At 45.2% G+C, this 22,567-nt stretch overlaps 1 long non-coding RNA gene across 1 annotated transcript; it reads left to right on the forward strand.

The window, feature by feature from the left end:
* The first annotated feature begins 99 nt into the window (after window positions 1–99).
* LOC144819818 (uncharacterized) lies at window positions 100–22,101 on the forward strand. The gene is made up of 3 exons (XR_013607585.1): window positions 100–197; window positions 19,750–19,874; window positions 21,298–22,101. It is a non-coding gene; the product is annotated as an uncharacterized LOC144819818 (long non-coding RNA).
* The last annotated feature ends 466 nt before the right edge of the window (window positions 22,102–22,567 follow it).

Below are 22,567 nucleotides of genomic sequence, written 5' to 3' on the forward strand. Positions count from 1 at the left end.
GGGACGAGTAAATGTGAAGAATAACTAGAGTGCTAACAGATTTTAAGGACGTGCCAACAGTGGGCGCCATCTTGCCAGACAAAACAGCTTTCAGAAGCGCTCGTTGTCCTCCACAACAGACAGTAAGCAAGTCATAGGATGAATTGATCCTCAGTGGTTGTCTCGCACGATGTTTTAATTCCGCGGCCGCTTTATTTGTATGTTTGTAAATGTTGTTTATTACTCACTTTTTAACAATATTGTAATTGCCAGATGACTGTTACGTCGCCGAACAGTCCAGACAGCGGACGATGCATGAAATACAGAAGACAAGTGAGATCTCCGGTACATACATGCCAACAGACCGGAGACTCCCGGTTCGTTAAGTAAAAAAAGGCTTTATTTGAGTTGTCTCTCGCTTAAAATTGCCTTTTCTTCAATGTATGTCAAAGGGAACAAGCATTGGCATAGCCAATAGGTCTCGCTTTTAGGACCTTATAAGTATTTAAGTTATGCAGCACAATATCCTTTGTGCAACAACTTCAACTGTTGCATGGCTAAACACTTTATAAGGTCCCAAAAGCGAGACCTATTGGCTATGCCAATGCTTGTTGCCTTGTTCCTAATGTATAGCGTAAATGGCATGCTCTGCTATTTTCTCCAGGGCAATGGTTTGCCTTATATAGTCTGTTTATGGCGTTTTTTTCTTCCAACATTTATAAACTACCCGTCCCTTGGATATTCATGTTTTCAGAACCTCTCGAAGTTACCCCTTGTGCATGGTTAATGTAAAATGTGGGCGAGAAGAAGCTACAAAACAAAATGTTTTTGTGACTAACTTGTCAACCACCTTGCCTAACATTTTAAAATGCACGCAAATTAGACATTACTGGATGGTGTAAAAAAACACATTTATTATTAGACTGTGATTAACTTGTCAACCACCTTGCCTAACATTTTAAAATGCACGCAAATTAGACATTACTGGATGGTGTAAAAAACACATTTATTATTATACTGACTAAAAAGAAACTAAAACATTTTAAGTGAAGTAGAATAGTGTGGTACATCATTTGCTTAATCACATGTTCTATGGACATACGCGTTTAAGTTTAGGTCATGTTAAGACAACATGGTGGCAGAAGGACCGTCACAGGGTGTGTTGGCATTCTAAATGAGGTACTTTTTTGTGCCACTACTTTCAAAATATATTTGTTAAGCACCAGTGTTGTTGGACTATTGTTTAATTGGTACAAGAGGGATGCTCCACTCCAGGGGCACCATAGGTATAACAACCTCCGTCTACAGAGTCAGACAGCCCTGTGTGACACACAAGAAATGTTAATCCCACATGGTCAAGCCATCTGTTTTTACATTCTGCATTTTGTCCAGCTTTACTCATTGCTTTGCGTTCCAGCAGACTTGTGCTCATGCACTGGTGCACCAAGACCCTTCTTAACAGTAAAATAAATACTACGAGGCTAACGCCACATGGGGAGCAGCTGTAAAAAGGAGGTTAGCAGTGGCATGGAGGACTGCCTATCATAACTACCTAGGTAGTGGTGGCTCATCAGTCCTGTCAAGTATCACGCAATAGGTGTGACGCTCACGCATTTCAGTGCGGTGATCTGCATCACCGCACTGAAATGCATTGTCACGCATTTTGCCACCTGCCAGCGCCCACCACCAGGGAAGCCTCTTTGCTGCTCCGAGAGAGCCTGCATTGCTGGGATGAGCTCCTAAATAGTTAAACAATCTGCTCCTCTCAGTTCTGGTGGCGGAGTCAGAGCGGCGCTACAATGTATAAAAAATGCGGCGATCTTTGCTGTGGCACCAGCGTGGCGCGCTGCTTACACAGTACACACTACTGCCAATTAGGGGGGGGGAGCTGCCCTAGTCTGCAGTGTCGATGGATGCTACTACTGTCAGTCACAACACACCATTGCCTCATTGTGATCATGGGGCTCTGCCCCAACCCAAAAGTTCTTCTGCCAGTGGATGGAAAGGCTCAACCACCTTTAAAAGGTGAGGTCCAAGAGTCGGGTGGCCTGTTTTTGCCACTGACCTGCAGCTGCCTCAGAAAGTAATTCTCTCCAACTATCCATTCACCTACTTCCTTCTGCCCTCTCTTCGTAAGGGTGCTTGTCCTCACCAGGCTCTGAGCTTCGTGCCGTGGCAATGTCCCACCTGAGCCAGTGTGTCTCCCCATTTAGAAGGAACTGAAAAACCAAATGTTTAGGTAGACCTTCATATCATATATTGGTGGGGACTCTTATTTGGGTTCTGAGGATGTCGAGCAGACCATGGGAGGTACCGACTATGAGCTCACAAAAACTGTGCATCAGGATTGTTACAGTCTGGATGGGGAACATTAATATTTGTCAAACAGTATAACTTGTTTTTTGGTGAATTCATTATTTGTCAGTGTTTGAGTTTACTGTTTTCACAATATATTCTTGTTAATAAATGCGGCTTCTGAGGTTTATCTCTAACCACAGAATCCTATCTCAGATTAGTTCTTGTCTTGGTTGTGTGCCGCTTGGGGCCCTACACAGCACCTCTCAGGTCCCCTCCTAAGTGCTCTTTGAATATTTATGATGTTCAAGACTTAGCCTTAATTTTACACACAATAGTCAATATAACCTGGAACAATTTAGTTGTCGAAGGTACGCGGAGTTGGCTGTTAAGAGATATTTTAAAAGCAACACAGGAGAGAAATGGAATAGGAATTGGCTACCTGCGTGGTCAGAATGAGCACAAGCAAGTGTCCGGAAGCTGCTGCTTCTGCTTGCAGAGGTATGACAAAAAATTATACAGAGGTTTTCTGAACTTTACAAAGCTCCTGTGCAGATGGAGCACAAGAGGTGGAAAGGAAAGGTGAAACCCGCAACCAGAAAAAAAGATAGGAGGATAATTAAACCAGGAGACACTCGTATGGTCTGGCCTCCTGCAACGGACCACCCCAACCTGAGGATCGTAGGCAATTTAACGTGTTTTTGCAGATCTGATAATCTACTGAAGGGGATACTTGAAACTGGTTAAACACAGCCTCAGAGGTGAACCCCCAAAAGTACCCATCAATCAAACACCTGAACTACGCAAGAGGACCCTTCCTCCAGCGAGAACCATACACCCAAGCAAACCTTGGTACTGAGGTCTGCTAGGAGCCTTTATCCTACCAGCATCTGTGATATGGTTGCGAACCTAAAGGAAAGAAGGTGTGCCAATATATTTAAGAAAACTAAAACAACAACAAAAAACAGAAAAAGGCATGGTCAGATTTATTAGTGGCCCATGCCCCCCCTCAAACACATATATTTATTGGTGACTATAATATGGAAACTAGGCTTTGTGTTTCGCTTAATAAAAAGACATGGAGTGCTCATTTATGACAACATTGCAGCACACTTGCAATGTTGATTTTTTCTTTAATGCTGCTTAGGTTACATAAAATAAATAAAACACACGCACTAAAGCCGGAGAGGTCGATGGGCCTCCAGGGCCAATACTGGGCTGCCGACACAGTAACACACACTGGGATGCAAATCCTGAATGTAATATAGTGCAGTCTGCCGACCCAAAACCCAGAATCCCCCCAGCTGTAGAGTGTCAGGCACCGCCATATGAATTTAGTTGATCTTACTTAAAATGCTTTTTAATGTGCAGACCACGTCCATGCCAGCTGTGATTCATGGATGTGTGAAGCACAGTTTGTATCGCAGCATTAAAGTGAAAAAAATATACCATAATAAATATAACAGTGTCCACTTACACAGAACAAGAATTGTCAAACCTCGCACACTGAAGGAAACCAAAGTTTCCTGCTGAAGTGGTATGGCCCAGAGCTGTCCAGCTCTCACTGGCGGTAAACACACGTTCAAGAGCTATGATGGCAGGACGGGACATTATTTTAGGGCATGCAAAATAACGTTCCATTCAGACCAATAGAAGTGTAAAGACATTAAATTCCATTTGCCATAACATAGCGTCGGGCACATGGTTTGTCGGTCTTGCTTTGGTGACTACGCTTGGGTATGCTATTTTTTCGACATGCTTCATATTTAAATCAGACACTGATGTCTGGAGCTCTCGTGATTCAAGAGTTTTGAGTCTTGCTGATGCAGAAAGATAAAAACAAATAAATAGACACTCGAGACTTACTGAGAGGCATCCTTGCATACTCTGTTTATTGGATCTAGTTTTTGACTTTTTTGCCCTAACTGATATACGTTGTTCGTGTTCTCTCTGAATTCGGTTAAATTTTTTTGAATCCCAGATATCTCAACCTAATCTTCCAGGCGCGAGCTGGGCTATGTTGATGAATTGAGACTGCGCATGCTGCCAAAGTGCAGCTTCGGTGTTGCTTCCGGCCGCCGCTGTGTTTGCAACAAGTACATACTAGGACCTAGCCTTTCCTTCAAGTCGAGTCAATCTTAACCCGCATATTTAAACATAAATGCGCTTAGCGTCTTGGCTAACGTTCAAAAGCACTGACGTGCGCACAACAGTGTTACAAAGTTTGTAAAGGGCAGCATAGTTATCCAAAAGTGAGTGGCAGGTTTAGATAACCAGTCGAGCCCACATAATGAGAATGACAGGGATACAACGCAAGGGATGCGCGTGCAGCAACAGGAGTGCTGGTTGCACGTTCTAGCAAGCTGGTCGCCCCTTTGGGAGCACTTCCCAAACCTGCTTCTAAGTGTCTCTCCGAGCAGCGCATGCGCGCTGACTCAGCGAGACCTAAAACTGACACTTACCGAGATTTTTTTCAAATTCTCCCGCTTCCAGTTTTAAAATGTTGGCATATTTATTTATTTATTCATTTATTTATTTATACAGGTAGCTTCTTTATTTTCTGAGTTTCAGCCCCAGTTTGTCCCCGCCTCTTAGGATGCCCACTCTTAGGCCTGAGCATCAGTTATGTAATGTTAACAGCATTTATAGCGCAACGACCCATGTCAAACGGGATTACTTCAGAAGCCATCCCAGAGTCATCAGGTGATTATTCAACCATCGTAGTCATTTCATCAGACATCATCAAACTCTTGAAGCCATTAGCAGAATTTAGAATAGTGAGCCTCATGACTTAAAAATGAGTATCTGATGACTCATAGCTGCCAAGGTTTCGGATTGCTATGTGTGACATTGTCATATTTTCAGAGTAATTATGAGTGACATTACAATGACTATGAGTGACACTTTCTCACAAGCAAAATCAAGCAATGAAGCCAAGGAAAACATTTAAATATCACAAATTACCCCCATACAAACTACGAGAAACCCTAAGAAGATCCTAAAACTTCTGTAAAGCACCAGAAATGGAAGGGAATTAACCAGACACAGACTCGGCATTAGAGGGTAGGCAGGCACAGAGGCTGCTAAGAAGATGATCTCATTGATCTGCTCGTTCAAGACCTGCACTAGCCTAAAAAAAGCAAAGTTTATACATAGCAAGTGCAACTAGGTGCTTATACCATCACTTTGTCTCTGGTTTCTAATGCAGTAGGGTAAAAAAGAATGCTCGGAAGAGCCAGCGCAAAACCTGGAGCTGTTTTGATTTAAACATGCGATAGTGCAAATAAATGAATAAATACAAATTGCACAAAGGTGTAAAGCAAATTCCTAAAAACAGTAGGACATTATATTATACTAGTTTTGCACCTATTCAAAGAAAGAATGGTTTGATTTATGACATGTTGTGGTCACGTACTGAGCCCTTTCAAAACAGAAAACAATTCCTTTTTTTGAAAATGTAGATTTTTTTTAAACATTTGTTATATAAATCTGTCACTGCAAATGGACTAGCTGCTACCTTTATTATGTTAACAATATATAGATGCAGAATAGAATGCAAACAAGGCTCGTCGGTGTTACAAGAGTAATTATGCTTGTGTGGTGAAGAACTTTGGGGCATATTATCAAGGGGGTTTATCTCCGCTTTTTTGGCTTTAAAAGCCAATAAAGCGGAGATAAAATTATCTCCCTATTACCTAGCTGTCGCTAACACCAGTTAACAACAGTTAGTAGGAGATAGCGACCATCTTGGGCCCCGCTTTGCATATCAGTGATATTTATCACTAATGACATGCAAAGTGGGCGTGCCAAGATGTTAGCGACTGGAAACAGTCGCTAACATCGCTATCTCCTATTACCAACTTTTGGAGATATTCGCGCTAAGCGCGAATATCTCCAAAAGCTAACACCTGCCCTGAGCAGTTCTTAGCCATGTTATCCAATGGGAGGTGGATAACATGGCTAAGAGCATTAGCTCGGTAATGCATGAATATCGCCGACTTTTCAGCGATATTCATGCATTGCGGCCGTTTTTTATCGCATTTGCGATAAACCTTGGTAATACCAATGTTTATTTGCGATAAAAATCGCCGCAGGTCAGCGGTAATTTTTTGTCTCTAACCAAGCAATAGCGATAATTATCGCTATTGCTTGGTAATATGCCCCTTTGTTATTCGCCACCTGTGTTGGTGGGCGGCCGGAAGAAAACAATTAACACATCATCCTGCCTCAGCCACTCTACGCCAACTCCCCACCACCACACCTCCATGCCCCTGGTTCAGGCAATCAATTATTAGCATGCTGCAGAGCATCAGTTTGTTCTCCAGTCTGCTATCTTTCCCACGTGGGGCCCAGGCCCGGCCGACTTGAGCTTCCCAAAAAAGAATGTGATAGGCCCCATTCCTGGATCTGAGGCGCTTGTTTTACCGAGCCACCAGGAAGGTGGACCGAGTGGGAAGCTGGTAATGAGAAATCAGCAAAATACTATGAAATGTTAGTTATGCATGGAAAACAACCAACCTGAGCACGAACAACCAATAAATAAACAAGCATTTGCAATGCAATAGGTCTCGCGTTAGGAAAGTTAGAGCTATTGGTCTTGTAAATGACAATTTTTTTATTTATGTGTTGGTTTTGAAAATAGCTAAATTAATAGCTTTGTCATTTACAATGCCAATAGTTATAAGTTTGGCAAATGTGAGACCTATAGCATTTGTAATGCAACATGTTTTGTATTTACGTGACTTAGATGTATTGATATTACAAATAACAATGGCTTTTAATTTTTTTAAATAATTAATACTTAAATAAAAGTGATTGTAATTTATAATGGCAATAGCTTAAACTTTTGTAAATAACTTTTGTGAAGATTATGTTCAGTGTATTTTATTGTGACGAAAATCCAAGAACAGAAGTGAAATTTTAACATCTTTTTGTGACATTTGTAATAAAGCTTGAAACATTGAGAGAACATATTTGAACCAATGATGCTGTAGTGGTGCTGAGTGATGCTGTGGTTGCGCTGAGTGATGCTGTGGTTACGCTGAGTGGTGCTGTGGTTGCGCTGAGTGGTGCTGTGGTTGCGCTGAGTGGTGCTGTGGTTGCGCTGAGTGGTGCTGTGGTTGCGCTGAGTGGTGCTGTGGTTGCGCTGTGGTGGCGCTGTGGTGGTGCTGTGGTGACGCTGTGGTGGTGCTGTGGTGGCGCTGTGGTGGCGCTGTTGTGACTCTGTTGTGGTGCTGTTGTGGCGCTGGAGTGGCGCTGGAGTGGCGCTGGGGTGGCGCTGGGGTGGTGCTGGGGTGGCGCTGGGGTGGTGCTGAGGTGGTGCTGTGGTGGTGCTGAGTGATAATGATGCTGGGGTAGCGCTGAGTGATGATGTGGTGATGCAGAGGGCAGAAAGACACAAAAAACGAGTCTAACGGAGGGCAGAAGGGCAGAAAAACAAGGGAAAAACGAGTCTAACAGAGACAAGCAACTGTCATGTGGACCCGGGAGGATGCCGAACAATGAAAAGAGAAGAAGGGGGTATAGCACATCCAACTAACTGTTCAACCAGCCCAACATTCAGGAACCAGCAATAATGGCATACTCTTACGAGAGGCATATGTCAGCAGGGCATTATGTTTCCATTTACAAATAGCGTTCATCAGATATGTTAGTTGTATTCGTTCAATTACCGCTTACAAATATTAAAATTTGAAGAGTATACTATATTGACAAAAGGAAAGGGGCGTCTTGCCTTCAACGAGCGCTCTGAAGTTCTAGCCACACTACAATTAGCAGAGCCTGCCCCATGTCCGATTGCCAACATAAGATCAAATGCATGTCACATTCAGGAGCCAGAGTTTTACAAGAGTTGGCAGCTACTGGGGAAATCAACGTTCAAAAGGAGTCATAAAACACTCGAACATAAGTTGCACCACGCTGCAGAAGTTCACCCAGCAGCTGCATCACAAACTTGTGCTTAAAAAATAGGGAACTACCAACCAAAGTTCTCCTCAGAAACGGCTTACTAAAAATAAAACAGCTTAAAAAACAAGACCTATTGCATTGCAAATGCTTGTTTTTTGAGGTGGGGGACTTTTATATAGCGCAAACTTGACCCGCAGCCATTAGAGCGCTTTACATGATAGTAAATACATTATAATACAGATGTGTATATATAGAAATACAGTTGTAGAGAATGAGCGGATTTCTATCAGACGAGACTTCCAATGTAGCGTTAACCTTTACATGCCACAGCTGGAGTTGAGAGGCAGGCAGCTGGGGTAGTGCTTTGGGGTCAAGGGGGGGAGTCGCAGTGCAAGATTTCTTAGCCCTGAGAATCCTACTGCTGTGTGTGAGTTTGGAGGGTGGGGGGAGGGCAATGAGGAAGGGGGAAGTCACAAACAACAAGAGCTGTGCAAGGGGAGACGGGGCATACCACACGGAGAGCCCTCTCTGTGCCCCTCTCTACCAGCTGCGATGACTTCAAAGAGCTGAGGGGGGTGGGGGAGGCCTGGGAGGGAAAGTGAATGCGCACTGACAGATGTGCTGCCGCTTTGGTGCGCGAAGGGAGACAGGCGATGTGCACGCCTATGGACAGGAGATGCACTCCGTACGCGTGCACATTGCCAGTCCGCGTGTCCCACCTCCTGTCTCCCTTCCAGCACAAAAGCCATAGCAATAGAGTCTTCGCTAGCGCAGCAGCTCCGCTGCATTCGTACCTCGACCTAAAAAGCTAAAAGGTGGCAGTGGCAACATCGCCTAAATGCATGTGCTCTGTCTCATGCTTACAAAGCAAATGGCGCCAAATATGTATCTGTGTAGTGCCAGTATTTAATAAGTGTACCGCAGATTGGTACATTTTGCATTGTAGATGAGCTGTCACTAAGGGATGCAATTATGGCCACTGTTATTTATAGAGCGGTAGGGATGTGCTAGAAATGGGACAGAAGACATGAGTCAGGCATAAACAACGAACGAGTAAAGCTACATGACACCAACGCAGGCAGTACAGCCAGGCACATCAGGACGCGCAGCGGTGAGACAAGTCAAGTAGGTTAGTTGAGCAGAGAAGTAGAACGCAGGAACATGCCATGCCACCGAGGGATCACCATCTAAAGGGGAACCGAAGAGGTCCAGTGGGGCCAGGGAGACCAGCGAAGACTATGTAATCTGCAATGATGTGCTTGATGGGCCATCAGCTGGTGGGGTGAAGGGGGTGTGGGAGCTCCAGTGAAGGGTGCTGGTGAGTAGGATGGCAGGGAAGGGCAAGGAGAAGGATGGGACTGAGATGAGGTTACTACAGGGCAGTGGGATAGGTGGGGGATGTGGGAGGGCTCTGGTGTGAAGGAAGGGGAGATAAGTGAGTTTGTGTAGTTGAAGACAGGCAAACCAGGAGAGTGGGGGCACTGGGGCGAAGGAAGGAGAAGGAAGTGTAAAAAGGGGGAGAAATTGAATATCCAAGAGCGCCTGGATGTAGGAGAAGTGAGGGAGGCTGGGCAGTGCTAGTGAGGCAAGAGGGGGAGTCTCATAAACGGTGTTGGGGAGGGAATGTGTACTGGGAAAGTGAATGGTGTTAAGGGAAAGCTGGGAAGTCGAAAACAACTGAAAAGCAGCTGGTTGTAAGACATGCATAGCAGGATCGTGAAGGGACCGAGGTATATGGAGGATAGTAGTGGAGAGCAGGATTATGAGGCCACTGAGCTGATGAGGTTAGTGATGAATAGTTGGGCGAGTATCATTGTAGCGGACATAAATGTGCCTCTCAGTACAAGATAACAATCTCCCGCTGTGCTTGTCCATGTGTCGGCTTTGTGATGTATGATGCTGTAACTCAAGCGGGAATGAAATGTCAGGCGGTGGGATGGAGCCAAGGGGTATCGCGCATGCGCGTGGCGGTACAGTAAGATACAGGCGGCAGGTGAAAATGTTCACAATGAATTGGTGGACTTTGACTTTCACATGCTGCCATGAGAGGTTTTCCCCTCTGTATTCAGGCGCACTTGAGCAAGGCCGAAGGAGAGAAGGCGCCTCATGGAAAGATAAGCTAATGCGATCTTGTGAACGAAATCAAGCATTGAACAACTTGCACCATTCTCTGTTTTAGAGAGCGCCGATTTCAAAATGTCGAAATAAAAGTTCCAGCAGAGCGCGGGCAGCTCCTCAACTGTTCATGTCCCGATTGCAAATGTAAATGCCAATGCCCTCAAAGAACACGAGATTTCAAGGTTCCAGTGATAATCTACAGTTAACAGATCACATCAAAAGGTTTGCAGCTAAAGGTTTTCAAGAAAGGCATCACGTGGCAAAGTGTTTGCATGAATTTGAACTGCAGCTTTTTCATCGCTTCTGTTCACCCTTTGTGCCTAACACAAATACATATGCAAGGTATTTGTGGCAGCATGTACAAGGGTCACGAATCACAAACAAGCTCTTGGCATTGCTGTGGGGAGGGGGAGAAGAGAAATGCACGGCATGGCGGCCGTGAAAGTGAAGTGAATAATTAGGGGAGGAGAAATGCCTGCCTGAGGCCGAGCGCACGCTGGGGGAAGCTTCAGATGCCAGTGGGAGGGAGGCTGGGAGGGAGGCTGATTGCTTTGATGTGGACACACAGATGGTGCCTGTGGGGGAAAAACGCGTGCTTGTGGTCACGTGATTTCACACGAACTGTTGAAAATCCGCTTTTTAGGAGAGCTTACTTTAAGTCTTGGTTTCATGGCATTAGACTCGTCCTATTCATTCCTGCGGAATGGAATAGGCCGAGACCTAAAAACTTGACAATCTATGTTCGCACAAAAACAGCGTGAAATACTTTTTTTTAATAGACTAAGCCTGTGCTGTTTGATTTGAGTAAAGCGCTCAAGTCATGCCCACTTCCCGCAATTGTAGCGTGCGTGCGCTCGTGCTAAAGTTACACAGACTTGTTACTTAAGTCAGTGCCGGCACCACCTCTGCAGCCTGGCGGAAAGTAAAGTGCGAAACTGTAACTAAACTTACTTGAACTTAATGTCTTATCTCTGTCTTCTTTACAGTCAAGACTGACTGTCTCACACAGTCTCCTCTCTTGTCACTCTGGCAGACTCCCTGCAGATAGTCCGCGATGCCTCTGATGCAGGCCGGCCCGGGCCATAATCATGCTGAGAGTCACTCAGTAAGTTGCGGTCGATGTCCCAATGCCGCTGGGAGTGGATATAATTAATTAATTATGCGCAGCCAGCGGCAGGCTGCCCAAGGCTGAGGCAGAGGTGCTTGAGTCGACTGACGAGTTTCCCCTGCCGCTTCTCTGGCAACCTCACTTCCTCCTGCTGTGCAGGACGGGCCAACGTGAGGTCACATTTTGATATTAATCCCCCCGCGCCCACACTCAGCCAGTAGCAACTGACTGTTTCTGTATTGGTGAGGGCAGGCCCCCGGGTTTCAAATCGGCAGTGATCTGGTGTCAGTCAGTGACTCAGACAGTCGCGCGGCACCGGCCTGGGGCCCGGGAATAATTGGCCGCAAACTGTAACATTGTAGCAGCACTGACTCTCACTCAGCCAGAGCTGAGGAGAATTGAATCCTTAACTGTTTATTGACTGACACTGAGCCAGCTGAGTTGCTGGTGGCAAGTCTGCGGGGCACAGCACCTCATAGCTAGTTTCAGTGTCATTAAAAATGCGTGACAATGCATTTCAGTGTGGTGATACGGAACACCACACTGAAATGCGGTAGAGTCACATGATGCGTGATACTTGGCAGGCCTGATGACTCCAGAAGATGTGATTGTTCCTGATTATCAGAGGATATGCAGTTGATTACTTCTCAAAATGAGATAGTTCCTGATGATTTGAGGATTCTTTAAAGAGTACTATATGATTACTTAATAGGCATTCACTATATTAAACTGGCGCTGCTGATTTGAGGTGGACTAATTTATTACTTCAAGAGCCTTTGCCTGTTTTGGTTTCATTTTTCTTACAAAAAATGAAGCCTTATTGATAATTTCAGAATTATTTGTGGGTCAGTGAGCAAGTGTAAGCTTGATTTCTAATACATTAAACACTGCATTTCAATAAAATGAGGTCCGCAGTACTAATTTGTTAAAAAAGTTCATAGAAAGAGGTAACCAAAGAAAGAGATACTTATTTAGTGGCCGAATTTCAAAGTGTGAAACTGGAAAATCTGGGATCTATCTTAGATTTCCTTCTTGCCCAAATTGTGTATCCTAGGCAAATATGTTATTTCTCAGAGCCTCCTTATGTTCGTTATTGCATACCTTCCAATACTGACTTCAGTATGTGCGCTGCACAAAAACGTTTTGTGTTTCATTTATGGCTTATAATGTTGCTCCATCTACAGTTGGATTCGGTCCAGATACATTACATTCATTCATTAATGAGAGGATGTGTGGTGTAACGGCTAGAGTTGCTGACTTTGGAACGAGGGAATAAGGTTCGAGTCTCAGCATTGGCTCATCCTCCTGTGATTCTGGGCAAATGACTGTGTCTACAAAAAATGAATGTGTCCTTGTGTAATCTAACTAGTTTTCATATAAAGCCCTCCAGTACATTTGAGTCAAGTTTGCACTTTATAAATCATTGCAAATACAGGATATGCATGACCTCTGACTTGCTTCTTAGGTCTGAAATGTAATCAGAGCGGGGGCAGGATTTTTTCTCAGTTTATGTTTTAAAACATACACATTTAATAGATATTAAATAGTGTGATTTACTAGGGTGAAACGCTTCAACATGTAAAAGAAATAAACTTACTTGCACTTTGAAAACACCTTATTTTATTGTAACATGATGTTTGTGACATGCTAACATACCGAATATTCTCAAACTCTTACAACCTGAGCTAACCTTTAACTCAGGTATCGCTGGTAATTTGTTAGGACATCAGTTGTCCTCCCTGAGCCCTACTTTCCTCTACATCTCATGGTCTCGCTTGCAGCCATCGTCACGAACCACGGTCTCAACATTGTCTCCTACGCCGACGACACCCAGCTGATTTTCTCCCTCTCCAACGAACCAACAGCCACCAAGAACAACATCCACGACGGGATGAAGGCTGTCGCCACCTGGATGAAGAACAGCTGCCTCAAGCTCAGCTCCAAGAAGACCGAAGTCCTCATCATGGGCTCCACCCCTCCGCCTGGGACGACTCCTGGAGGCCCTCAGCACTTGGAACCCGCCCCACACCCACTGACCATGCAGGAAACCTCAGCATCATCCTGACTCCTCGCTCACCATGAACTGCCAGATCAACGCTGTCTCATTATCCTGCTTCCACACGTTACGGCTGCTATGAATGATCTTCAAGTAGATCCCACCAAATCCAGTAAGACAGTCACTCATGGACCCTTCAGCAGCAGAATCGACTACGTCAATGCACTCTACACTGGCATCACCCAGAAACTCCTCAGGAAACTGTCGAACATTCAGAACGCCTCTGCCAGACTCATCATCAACTTCCCCTTCCGCAACCACATCACAAGACACTTGAGTCCTCCACTGGCTCCCAGTAAACAAAAGAATCACCTTCATGATCCTCACACATGCCTACGAAGCCCTACATGACACGAGACTTGGGTACCTCAACCAAGCCCTCGCATTCCAAGCACCCACTAGAGACCTAGGCTCCCCCCTCCCCCAAACTGGCCCGGGCTACCGTCCCACGTATGAAGGTATTAAGACCACAGCCGGAGGAATATTCTTCTCCTACCAGGCAGCAAAGACCTGGAACACCTGCCTCTCCACCTCAGACAATAACCGTCACTGTCTCAATTCAGGAAGGGCCTCAATACTGTCAGGAATTGACTATCTGCGCCTACCTAGTATATGGGGGACTACAATGTCCAGAAGGCTTTCTGGGAGGAGCCGAATAATATTTAAACCACGTGACGCGGAAGCGCGTTGTACGTGATTCTTAGTACTTTTGCAGTATCTCAGTTGAGGAGTCGAGACACCTTCTGGTTTCCGCGTCTGATTCTTCGTATTTCTGCAGAGTTTCCCGGCTGGGAAACAGGCCTCAATCAAGTCCGAGTGTTCTGGCTCGGTTCCTGCTCGCCAGAACAGGCTTCGGTGGCTTTTCTCCCCGCTAGCGGCAGCTGCGGGGAATTTTGACATCGCGAGTCCGGCGAGGCTCGAGGTTTCGTTCGAGCCTGTGGGTGCAGGCGCCTTTCCTGCTCGGCTGAGCAGGCTTCTGACTTCTCCCTGCTAGCGGCTGCTGCGGGGATTAACCTCTTGCTTGTCCTAGTCCGGTGAGAGTTCCTTTTTTCTTTCCGGAGGATTATCGGTTAAACTGAGGAGGATTACCGGTGTTCTGCCTTCTCTGCTCCGAGGGAGGACCAAGCTGGTCCGGTAAGCCGTGTCGTGCTGGCTTTGAAGTGCGACCACGGATCTTTCGTTTTTTGTTTCAACATTTGCTCTTGACTGCATTTAACTTTGGGATACTTTATTCATGGCTGATTTAAGCTGGAGTAGATCTAAGGCAGTGTTGCTGAACTGCGATTAACATTACCTACTTTTGCTCTGTTAGGATCATTGACCTTCCACTATTTCTCAGGAACCTTTGTTTGCACATGCTCAATTGTCATACTCTCCTGCCAAATCTTCAAAGCTATATGTTTTGCACGTACACCTAGCAGCGTCCTTACTCCAAAATCTCAATTCATCTATATTATATGTAATCAATTTTTCGATGCTAATTGTACCTGCCAAGAGTTCTGCAAATTTAAAGTGCAGTCCATAGACATTTCTGTCCCGGTGTCTCTGGCCCACATGCATCATTGTTGGTATTTGCTATTCCTAAATTGCGAAAATTAAGGAATCGCAATTTAGAAATCGCAAATACCTATGCATTAAAAATTCGCACATATTTTTGCGATTTCTTAGTTTTCCTTATTTGCGATTCTCAATTTTGCGAATCGCAAATAAGGAATCCCTTTACATTGATTCCTATGGGCCTAGAGGCCCATAGGAATCAATGGGATGGCATTCTCATGTTGCGATTCGCAATTAAGGAATCGCAAAATGAGAATGCAATTTCTAGGATGCAGGGGGGGTCCAAAGGACCCCCCCTTGCACCCCTGAAATGTAACATACAGTCCATTTTTCAAACATACATGCCCAAGGGCATGTGTGAGTGTAAAATGAAAGTGTCAAAAATGCACTTTTGTGCATTTTTGAAACTTTTCTAAAATTGCCATGAAGGTTGACTTCATGCTAATTTTACACTTCTAATGTAGGAATTCGCATTTTTTTTAGATGATGCATTGCATTTAAGAAATCGCAAAATTGCGATTTCTTAAATGCAATCGCAATTTAAGAAACTTGCAAACACTCCTGATTTAGGCAGAAGATTCACACTCGTGTAAGCTTCACATAAACCAATTTTGCCTTTTGTCAGCTTAAAGCTTCCTCTACCCATAGTGCTTTAAAAGAAAAAATTGTGATATTTAAATTATTACAACGCCTCCTGAGGGGCAGTACGCACTATATAATTGCTATTTATTTTGTGCAAATACTGGGAAAGAACAACACATCTGACGTTCTTACAGTGCAAACATATCTCCTAAACAGAGCCTGAACACAGTGAAAAGCTGCCTCTCTTAAGTATGGGTGAACTGCTAACAAGGTATGAGCCTATGTTTCCTCTCTGCTGTGTTTGCTTCTAGATGTAAGTCTCCTGACTGCTGCCAGCTAGGAGACTCCAACAAAAGGAGGCCTGATGATCGCTTAGATTCGGCCTTTGTTATGGGCCCAGCAGGAGTCAGAAATAAGAGAGCCCCATCCCGTCCCCGCCTGCATGTTGTTGCAGATAGAAAGCAGATAACGTGCAGGCACTGCTGAAAGTGTCCCTGTGTTTGGAAATTATACCAGAACAAATTCAGCATCTTTTTCAGTGGGGCCCAATTTTTTGTCAGGGTGGACGGCGTCCACCCTGTGAAAATACTGGGTGGACGCAGTCCACTGGCGTATACCCCAGACTCGTGCCCTGGTACCGGTACTTCTGAAGAAAAGCGTAGTACTTTTAATTGGAGAGTACCAGCACTTCTCAGATTTCAAGGACGGCCTGAGACTGTACCTAACTGTAAAGGTGGGTGTAAATCATCATCCCGGCCCATGACGTCACACATCAGGGCTGGATGGTACAGTACATTTAACTCACTGGCAAGGAAAGGCTCTTAGACTGGTCTCAGTCAAAAGCATGTTTTAGAGGTGGTGGGTCCCCGGGGGCATGGCCCCTTCTAAAGACAAAAATATTAAAGTGGGACTCCAAAAAGTGGTATGTAGTTCTAGCAGAATTGGGTTCAAATGATACTAAATGGCAGATAAAATTGAATACTGGCAATGTATTTTTAACAATTTACTGGGTTCAGTTTAAATTCCCCTATGATTTTCTGTCAATGTTGGGCAAATTGTGTCATATGCAGACGACACCCAACTCATCCTCTCCCTATCCAACGAATCCGGATGTATGACGTTACAACGCAGGCTATTACAACGCCTGCATTTACAACGCGGTTTTTACATCGCAATCCATTACAACGCATAGTGCTTTTGGGTGTTGGATAGTGAATAGTTTAATTTACTATTCCAACTCCAGTCCCCGTGGACACTAGGGAAGGTTATTGGATAGTAAATTAACCTATTCCCTATCCTAGAGCGCCACCCCAAACCATGGGCACCGCCCCTAGTCCAGGTAGTGGGGGGACGGAAGGGGATATGTTGGGATTTTAATAGGCGGACATGCACCAGGACCCTGGGCACCTGTAAGTTCAGGCATGCATGCTCTATCTGCGCCAACCCTTCTCACCCAGAATCCAAATGCCTCACAAAATCGGGCTACAGGGGAAAGAAGAAACAGGAGTGAGGGGAGGACACAACTTATAACACACTCACCCATTGAAGTAACAGCTATGACTCCTTGGTTAAACAAATACCCAGATCATGCCACGGCTAGGACATTGCAGGAGGGTTTTTTGTATGGCTTTAGGATTCCTGCATTTGATTACGTAGGGACACCGGATTGCAAAAACCAGCTTTCGGTGAGGACCAACCCTGGGGTGGCAGCAACAAAAATTGCAAAAGAATTCGCTTGGGCAGAATAGATGGGCATTTTGATCACATACCTTTACACAATTTTGTTTGCTTACCCCTGGGAGTGGTCCCCAAGAAAGATGTAGGGGAGTTCAGGTTGATTCATAATCTGTCAGCCCCTAGAGGTAGTTCATTGAATGACTCCATCAGTGAAGAAATCTGCAGTGTTAAGTATGCTTCCGTTGACCAGGCAGTTGAAATGCTAAGGGGTTTGGGCCCTTCGGGCTTGCTAACAAAATCTGATATTCATTCTGCTTTCCGTTTGCTGCCAGTCCACCCACTGGATTACCACCTTCTGGGTTTTAAATTTCAAGACAAATTCTACATGGATATGTGCATGCCCATGGGGTGTTCCGTCTCCTGCGCTTACTTTGAAAAATTCAGCTCATTTTTGGAATGGGTTTTTAGACAGGGGACGGGGCACCAATATGTCATGCATTATCTGGATGGTTTTCTTTTTCTGGGGTCGGCGGGCTCCCGGGAGTGTGCTTAGGCATTGCAGAAATATTGCGCGTTCATGCGGGCTTTCGGGGTTCCCCTGGTGCCCGGGAAGATAGTGGGTCCAGCGACTACAATTGAATTCCTGGGCATCGAATTAGACTCAGTACAGGGGTGTTTCCGGTTACCTATGAAAAAAATTAAGAAATTTAAGACCGCATTACAACAATGTCTGGCAAAGGATAATGTAACCTTACATCAGCTGCAACATACAGTGGGTCAGTTGAACTTTGCACTGAGAGTCATACATATGGCACGACCATTCTCCCGCTCCATCTCACAGGCCATGGCAGGTCTCCAAGAAAAGCATCATCACACAAGACTGTCGTCTGAGGTTCGCCAGGACATGCGTATTTGGATGGCATTCCTGGGGGTTTTCAACGGCAGGGTGGTAGGGCCCGGTCCTCCCACTACTTCTGCAGAGTTAGGTTTATGGACTGACACTGCAGGCAGAGTAGGATTTGGTGCCATACTCGGTAACGAGTGGGTGGCGCAACATTGGCCAGCATGGTGGATAGAGAATGGTGTGACAGTCAACATTGTTTTCCTGGAACTTTTTCCCATCCGGGTGGCACTCACTGTTTGGCCTGAACACCTGCGTAATCAATCTGGGGTTTTCTGGTCAGACAACATGACTGTGGTAGAATGCATCCACTAATAGGCTGCATGGTGTAAAATGATACTCCGCCTGTTGAAGGAGATAGTGTTGTTATGTATGAAATTGAACATACAGTTCAAGGCTAAACATGTCCCAGGGGTCTTGAATAATGCCGCTGACGCACTCTCACGATTTAAGATGCAGGTTTTCAGGGAACACCTACCCTCTGCGGAGGCAACCCCAACAGTCCTCCCAGAAGTACTTTGGCAGATTGGTGCCCCAATTACTTCTGAACAGACATTTAAAAAATCCCTTAAAACATGGATTTATGGACTAGCTGATTCAACTTGCAAAACACTTGTTTAACTCCGTTGGACAAAACATCAATAAACAGTAAAAGCTCACCATCTTATTAGCAATGGAGCTAAAGCGCCAGGATGCTCCTTGGAGCGACAGTGCGCTATATAAATGTCTTCTCATATCATATCATATCATATCATATCATATCATATCATAACTATAGAACCTCGTGGCAGCTAGCCTAGCTCCCAAGACCAGGAAAGCTTATGAAGGGTTGTTTTGGGCTTACTGAGCTTTTTTGGGGAAGGATTGGGTTGAAAGCTGGCATGACACAGGGGCATTCCTGCGGTATTTAGATACTTAGAATAAGGAAGGGTGCTCAGCGGCGGCAGCCAGGCGACATGTGGCAGCAATCTCCTTCTTCGCGCAAATTAAGGGCAGGGGGGTCCTACCAATAGTTTCATTGTTAGTAAGGCTCTGAAAGGGTGGCGACGCCTCCAGGGATCAGCACCAGACACAAGACGCCCAATTGGGATAGAACTGCTAACATCTCTACTAACAGCTCTGGATCGCATCTGCAGCTCTACAGGGGAGGCGTTGCTCCCCAAAACAGATCAGGAAGCCCGTGGCGAAGGGCTAGTACTCCACCGCGCACAGGATAATCCTTGCTGCCCGGCGACTCAGCTAGAAACATTCCTACGACAGAGGAATAGTACAATGGGGGGAGCATTGCTAATACATGCGGATGGGACCCCACTCACCAGGTTCCAGTTTAAAAGGGTCATGGACATGGCAATAAACAGGGGATGTTTGGATCCTAGGTGCTTTGGAACGCACGCCTTCAAAATAGGGGCTGCCACTGAAGCGACAGCTAGAGGTTTGCACAGCAACAGTGTGAAAAGGATTGGGAGGCAGACCTCCAATTGTTATAAGCGCTATGTGCGGCTACACATGCTGTGAGTGAGGCCATTCCCACTTGTACTGATTCATGTTCCATCTCTACTTTCATTTCAGTTTCTCAAACCTGTCATGCAGGGGGGAAACTGGCGACGGCGCACCAGCAGCAAGATCCAATACAAGGACGGGCACATCCACAGGAAGCAGGACCACATGTTGTTTGGGTCACTGGTCACTCATATGTAAGACGCTTCAACGCAGTTTTTCTTTCAGGAAATTACAAACACAGAGTTGAACAGGCCGGTTTTAGGGTGTCGTTTCATGGAAAATAGGAGCTCTGCCTTAGTCAGTTCAGGGGTTTCGTTACTGATCTTTTGGGTAAACATGGGGCTCCACCCAGCATAGTTATCCTACACTTGGGTGGGAACGATCTGGTAAACCTGGGTAGAATGGACCTGATGGAAGACATAATTTCACAAGTGGGTTGGTTAGCTAAGACATGCCAGGGGTGCACCATAGTATGGTCTCCGATGGTACCCAGATTTAAATGGAGGGGGGCAGATTCTGTAAAAGCGTTGAATCACTCAGTAAGAAGGATCAACAATAAAATAGGGAAATTGTTCAGGTCTCCTCAACTGCAGACGATCGCACACGGGTGTATCGGGGGGAGCTGTGCTTCTTAAAGGACGGGGGTCCACCTGACTAGGGTAGGGAATGAAATCCTGTTAGAAAATATAGTGGCTTGGCTAGGGAATTTTAAGGACAGGGCATGACCTTTCAGCGAGGAAGTGTAGGGGGGGGGGTAGATAGTCGGTCAACTACGCTGGCCTGTGGCGTAAAGGTCATGATTGGTGAGCAGTAAATGTCAGGTCCTTAGAGGGCGGCGCCATTCTTGAATCGGGTCGCCCAAGGGGAGGGACAAGTGTCTCTCCTAGAACTCCAAGGGCAGTTACCGCCGGTTGGCTAGATGGGTGCGGGGGAGTCACGCTTTCTCAAGGCTGGTTGGCCACCCCGCACGTGCACAATGACGCCAGTAAACAGTGCCATGATGCAAGGGCCCCCTTTAATGGAGTTAATAGAGCGTACGGGGGCAACCGAGGGGCAGGGGAAGTACCCTCACGGTAAACGGGCCCTCTGCACAAGCGCACTCTGACTTGGGGGCGTTGTTAATTGATAAGGATCTGACCATTTAGTGACCTTGCCGTAGGCCCAAATAGGATACGCAGAAAAGTAAATGCTGTATGATTATGGATAATATGTTAGATTCGGAAAAGAAATACCTTGTACTAGAACTATGTTAAGGTTAGCCACCTGACATCTGTATTTATCAATTGTAATCAATGTCATGCAAAAATGTTTTCTGCGTACTCATGTAAATATTTGTTTATTTTAATTTTGTTTTATTTTTATGTTTAATAAATATGGCCGGGGTTTGTACGACCCCCGCTTTCAAAGAAATTCCTCTCATTTAAAGTTTGATAAGGGATGGGGGGGGGGGGTAGGTAGTCCCTGGCCATACTGGCTTGTGAAAACAAATTGGGGTAAAACTGTTCGGATTCTTTTCTAACATGGCAACTATCCGTCTGTTTGCTCCAATAACCATTCTGAAAGGACTTAGGTCTCATACTCTTTTTAACTGATTTCCGTATGTGTTTGCTGTTTTAGGCTTATGTATTAGAAGAAGGTCCCTGGTTGCGCCGTCATTGGCGTCGCCCAGCCACTGTCCCCAGCAGTGACAGCAGCCACAGCTGTATTATGCATCTGCAGGACCTACAAGTGGAGACCGAAAGTCCTGGAAGCGGCGCTGCCACCAGGGTCAGTGGTCGCCATCAGCCTCATTAGGCCCCCTGGCATGAGGTCGTCAGAGGAGAGCTGAGCCTGCGCCTGGCAGTGGCTGTCAGTTCCACAAGGAAAAGAACAACCTTAGTGGCTGTGCACCCTTCCTGTAGGCTTGCCACTATCCATGTGAACCCTCCAGGCATCCAATATCCAAACCCTGCTCAGTGAGGCTCCTTCAACCATGAACATGAATTCACCAGTGGTAGCGGAAGTGACATCACACCCCCACCCGTGACTCAATAACATCGTAAGAAGTAGCACCAGATGACCTTATCGCTGAGAGGTGTCACATGACCTTGATCCTGAAAACATCACAATACGTGGCATTGCTAACATTAAGCACCCTTTATGAGCAAAATAATGTATCAATACAACAATCACTAACACAGATAAATATCTACTTTATATACTATATACTACCTATATATTAAATATGTTCAGAATATTGCACGTCTCTATTTAACTACATGAAACATGATGTGTCTGTTGGAAGAATTAACAGTGGGAACCCAAATGATTTATAACATAAACTGTCAAGATTTACTTTGTTCCTCTAGTACATACTCCTAAAACCCCAAGAACATGATGTACTGGTGAATTACAGGAAGACAAATAAAAAAAAAAACAATAGAGCTTTTGTCCACTTGTATTAAATCATGCAACCATATTTTGAATGTGAACTATGTTATTAACTTATTCCTTCAGTAATATTTTTATTATGATCACTTGTAAGGCAATATCCCCATGCCAAACATAGAGGTGAAGTTTTATTCAAACAACTTCTGTTACATGTTTCTACAGCAATACAAAATCGAAAAAATGTTGTTTAAATTGTATTTAAATTGTTTATTTAATCAGCAGTGTGTTGCACTGCTGAATGCATTTGTTTAATTGAACACACATTGAATACCCCAGGCCATGTTGGGAGCTGCAGAAAGTAGACTGTGCTCATCAGGGAATTGTTTACCTTCTGTTCTTGGCATTGCCTTTGCAACCACTGAAGCCAGGTGTCGCAAAGGTATTGCCAGATGTTGCAAAGGGCAAGCCAGGAGTAGCAGGTGCAACTCCTGGTGACCTCCAAATGATGTCCATGCCT

The sequence above is a fragment of the Lissotriton helveticus genome, chromosome 2_1 (genome assembly GCF_964261635.1).
Source record: "Lissotriton helveticus chromosome 2_1, aLisHel1.1, whole genome shotgun sequence".
NCBI lineage: Eukaryota > Metazoa > Chordata > Amphibia > Caudata > Salamandridae > Lissotriton > Lissotriton helveticus.